This window comes from Acyrthosiphon pisum, unplaced genomic scaffold, assembly GCF_005508785.2.
Source record: "Acyrthosiphon pisum isolate AL4f unplaced genomic scaffold, pea_aphid_22Mar2018_4r6ur Scaffold_52;HRSCAF=355, whole genome shotgun sequence".
NCBI classification, from domain to species: Eukaryota; Metazoa; Arthropoda; class Insecta; order Hemiptera; family Aphididae; genus Acyrthosiphon; species Acyrthosiphon pisum.
In genome coordinates, this window is record NW_021774934.1 from 49,894 (window position 1) to 54,991 (window position 5,098).

Genomic DNA, 5,098 nt, shown 5'->3' on the forward strand with positions numbered 1-5,098 from the left:
CTTTGTATAATTAGTGTACAATATACGATATAACAAATAAACGTTCAGCAGAACTAATTTCGTGTTATTAACTTGAATATTTTGTACCTAATTTAGGTGCCTCATGCCTACTTTTGCATTCGACATAATATTATGTTGCCATATTATGGTTGAGATCATTATTCGATTACATTAATATTTAATTGTATAATACAATAACATCACACTATATTATTTGTATTTTCAATTTTCAATCATAAGTTTAGTAATAATATATATTATATTAATATTTCGTAATACTCAGTAACTGCATCGGGATTTTTATCAATAAATTCAAACATAATAATTTCTTCGTATAAAAATAGTAGAATTACAATTAATATAATTAACTTTATGGAATTCAAAGAAACCGACATTAGTTTTAAATTTTAATCCGTTTTTCAAGAACAGTACAAGAGCGGTTTTTCAATTCTATGGTTTCGGTTTGGGTTTTGAAAATGGTTTTTTAAGGTCTTAGGTTTCGGTTACGGTTTTTTAGCCGGTGTTTCAAAGCTTTTGGTTCCGGTTCCAGTTCCGGTGTTCAGAAATGAGAAAACCGCGGTTTTAACCGGTTTCGATCCCTGCTGAGCGGAGATGGTATGTCAGTCTAGGTATAAGACATATTATATTGTTATATCTATGGAATTAAAAAAAAATTGACCTAAAATATCCACTAAAATATACACAGGAATATCACAATATCCATTAGATACTTATAACGCATTATACATTAACAACAAACCGTGATACTATCATATATATGTAATGGTATACTTTAGAAGTTTCAAGTACCCACGAATAATATTATACAATCACAACAAAATAACTAAAATAGTTATTCTAAGTTTTTTAATATGTAATTTGAAATTTCATCCAAATTTGAACTTAAAATGACTATAAAAATAAACTGTGCTTATGTATTTTTTAGATTTCTTAGAGTTAACTATTTACGTAGAATCTTGTTTTAAATTTTCAATCCTTAGATATAAAAGTTGAACATTTTATGCGTTTTTCAACTACAAAAAATTTTAAATTTTAAATTTGATAAATTTTGTCAAAATTCGATCTTTAAATGCTTATAAAAAAAAATTGTGCGTATGTATTTTTAATATTTTACAACTGCTATCGTAACAATATATCAGGAGCCTTGTATTACATTTATACACTTTTTGGCCCTACAGATAAACCTTTATTGATATTTATAGAAAAAAAAAAACTAACAACGTCCGTAAAAAGCTCAAAAAGAGTCAAATTATTTTCAAAATTTTATCGTGTATAGAAAATGCTAATATAAACATTTAGTGAAATTTTAAGTATCTACAGTCATTCGTTTTTTAAGTACAACAAAATAAGAAAATCGTTACATGAGAAATCAAGTGAATATCAAGTGTTGTAAAAATATGAATTTCAAACGCTCATAAAAATGTAATTTGATTTGCTTGATAATATTTTTTTTTTGATAAAGATAAAGATAGACAAACTTATGAATGATCTTGTATTACATTTTCAAATCTTAGATTTAAAAAAAAAAAATTTTATGAATTTCTAACTCAAAATAATTTGCAAATTTTCGTCATTTTTACGTATATTGTCAATACTTGAACTTTAGATGCTTATAAAAAAAATTGTGACAATGGATTTTTAATTTTTTTCATCTGCTTTTGAAACAATATACTAGGCACCTTCTATTAAATTTTCAAGCATTTTTAACTAATAAATAAATATTTTATTGATATTTATAGAAAAAAAAATTTTAAAAAATGGAAACTGAAAATGTCGGTAAAAAGCTCAAAAATAAGACAAAATATTTGGAAAATGTGATTGTGGTATAATTTTTCTTTTGTTTTTCACTGCGGTTTTGAAAACTACTAAGACATTTTTACTTTTGACCCCCCCAAAGTACAACTAGATTCACTTTACTATCAGAAAAGATACTGTTGAAGAAAATCTAAGCATTTTTACTGTAATAAAAGGTGATGACAGACACAAAAAAATATAAAAAATAAAAAAATACACACATCATTGTAAAAACAATACATTCATCGTTACACTAAAAATCTAAAGGGGAGGGCGGGGTATACCCGTAGAAGAGCATAGAACTGTGGGGAGGTTATGATTAGTTAGAATACATGTGTTTATGAAGCGAGAATTTGTCACTTAAACCGGGGTGGTCACCCATCTAGTAGTAGTATTAGCACTGGCTGATCACGTTTTGTGAATCAAGCCATACCATGCAACCAAATAATATATTATTATTATTATTATTATTATTACCATTATGTCATAATGCATTAAAATCGGGGATTGCATTAGAGAGTAAAAAAATTTTCTTTATTTTCAATCAGTGTTATTTATCCTTTGTGTTTATCGTTGTTTAGAATTAAATCACTTTGATTTTTTATATATTTTATGGGCGTTATATCTGTATTTGTCGAGTCTCTAATTTATTATCAAATTTATTTTTTTTAAAGTTTAAACTAAATTCAAATTTTAAAGCATTTGTGTTCAAAACTTATCTTAAATTTCCCGATGCCCAGAGTCAAAAATGTGGTATTTGGTTATTGTTATTGTATATATCATTTATATTATAGACGCCATGCACTTTAATATTGTTAAAGGGCTCAACCGATTAAATCTTAAAAAATAAAATATAATATATTATAAACAACATTTCCGGCAAAAATTTAATCAACCTACGTTATACTTAAGAGTCACAAAAGTATTATTTTAACAGCGATATAAAAATTCATAACATATGCTGGCCTATATACTACGTACACACAAGTGTCTTGAAATGTGGCTTAAACAACACTTACAAAATGCTATAGAGAATTAGTTAAATGTGCACCGGATTGGATTTTGGGGCCCCAATAAGGTATACAGTTATCAATTTAGTCGGAAGAAGTTAATGAAATATTCATAACAATAATATAATTATTAATATTTTTTTAATATTATTATTAACTAACCTACGGCGACATAGGCCATCGGGTGGTTTTTTGAACTGTTGGGAGGTTATGATTAGTTAGAATACGTGTGTTTATGAAGCGAGAATTTGTCACTTGAACCGGGGTGGTTACCCATCTGGTAGTGGTAGTAGCACTGGCAGATCCTTGACTTCAGATCACGTTTTGTGAATCAAGCCGTACCATGCAACCAAATATTATACTATTATTATTATCACCATTATGTCATAATGGATTAAAATCGGGGATTGCATTTGAGAGAAAAAAAAATGTTCTTTATCATCAATCAAAGTGTTATTTATTCTTCGTGTTTATCGTTGTTTAGAATTAAATCGCTTTGATTTTTTATATATTTTATGGGCGTTATATCTGTATTTGTTGTCCCCGTCTTACTAATGCCGATCTTGGAAAATTTTACTTTATGCAGACATCCTTTTACTCTTTGATTTTTAATATCTAGTGAATTTGACCTATTATCAGATGTAAAGGAAATGTTATATCTATATATTTTAAATTTAATTATATAGATATATATATACTTCTGCGATCCAGAATTTTTATTCCAGGCAACAGAAAAAGTAAGATACATTTTGAACACCATACACCGAATATTAAATAAGAATTGAACAAAATTTGAGTCATATAGAGTTGGTAAAATTAACGGGCGCAACGAAGTTCACAGGATCAGCTAGTTATAAATATATGTAGGTAAACATACTCATAATTTAATGGATATTATATCATATTTAAATATTATATATGTTTCAAGATTATAAAAAAATTAAAAATCACGGATTACAGAAATATTAAATCTATACTTCAATTTGAAATCAATATATTATAATCAAAGTTTAAAATAAATATTTAATACAAATTATTAACTTATATAACATTATTTATATTATTATATATGCGAACCTTTCCTTGTCCCTTTAAATTAATAAATAAAATAGTTGTATATAAATCTTAGTACCGCGTGTTATTGCATACGAGCCGACACGTCACAGTTTCGCTCGTGATTAGTTGTTTATTTTTCCTTCAGATGATGATATGTATAATTTTTATTCAAATTTTATCGGTTAATATAGGTATATGCATAATAATATACTGTATACCTAGTACTTTTATTATATATATATTTTTTTTCGTGATTTGTGAACACCGTCTGTTGTGCGGGTACTAGCCACTAGATTAGGATTTTGAATTTCCACGAATATTTTATACCTAATAAATACACGTCAAACAAATTTGCACAACTGACTGTGTTTGTGCACACATTTTGAGAGTTTTCGTATATTGTAGATGGTCGTGACTATTTAGTACTGTGAAATATGCGGAAACTACATAAGAGAATATCGGAACCGGCCTATACAAGAAGACGAGAAAACCTTAGACACCTGCAAAAACCAGCTAATTCAACACAAAAATAAAATTAAAATCAACAGTCAAAATACAAGCAAAGGTTCAGATATAGAACGAAAACAAAGAGTGCTCTCGATAAAGGTAGAATTAAACGGCAACGAACAAAATGCAATAATAGACACAAAAATAAACAACACATTAAACCAAAGGAACAAATAACAATAACAGGTGCGGGTAATAATGAACTAATACAAATAGGAACGACTGAATTAATAATAAAAATCAATAAATTTAAATATCAAATCAAGGTATACGTCTTGAAAGGACTTGGTTGCAAATTACTATAAGGAAATGATTTTAATATCAAATACAACTTAATAATCGATTTTAAAAATAAAGAAATACAAATTGAGAATAATTCTATAAAAATGGACGAAATATGGGCGAAATATGGTACAAACATAATGAAAATAATAATTTAAACATTTACACAACTGAAAGCATCATGAGTGCAACCCAAATTAATAAAACATTAAATTAAAATAAAATCTTATGACAATATTACTATTTCACCAAAATAAAAGTCAAAATTAAAAATATACGCAACGAGCAAAGGTACACTTATAACACAGTATAAAATAAATCCTTCAGACCGCTTACGCAGCGAAAAACATTTAATGCTTCTAACCCAGATAGTAGACTATTCTAGCGAAGTAATCTTATACAATTATTCAAACGTATATAGCAATATT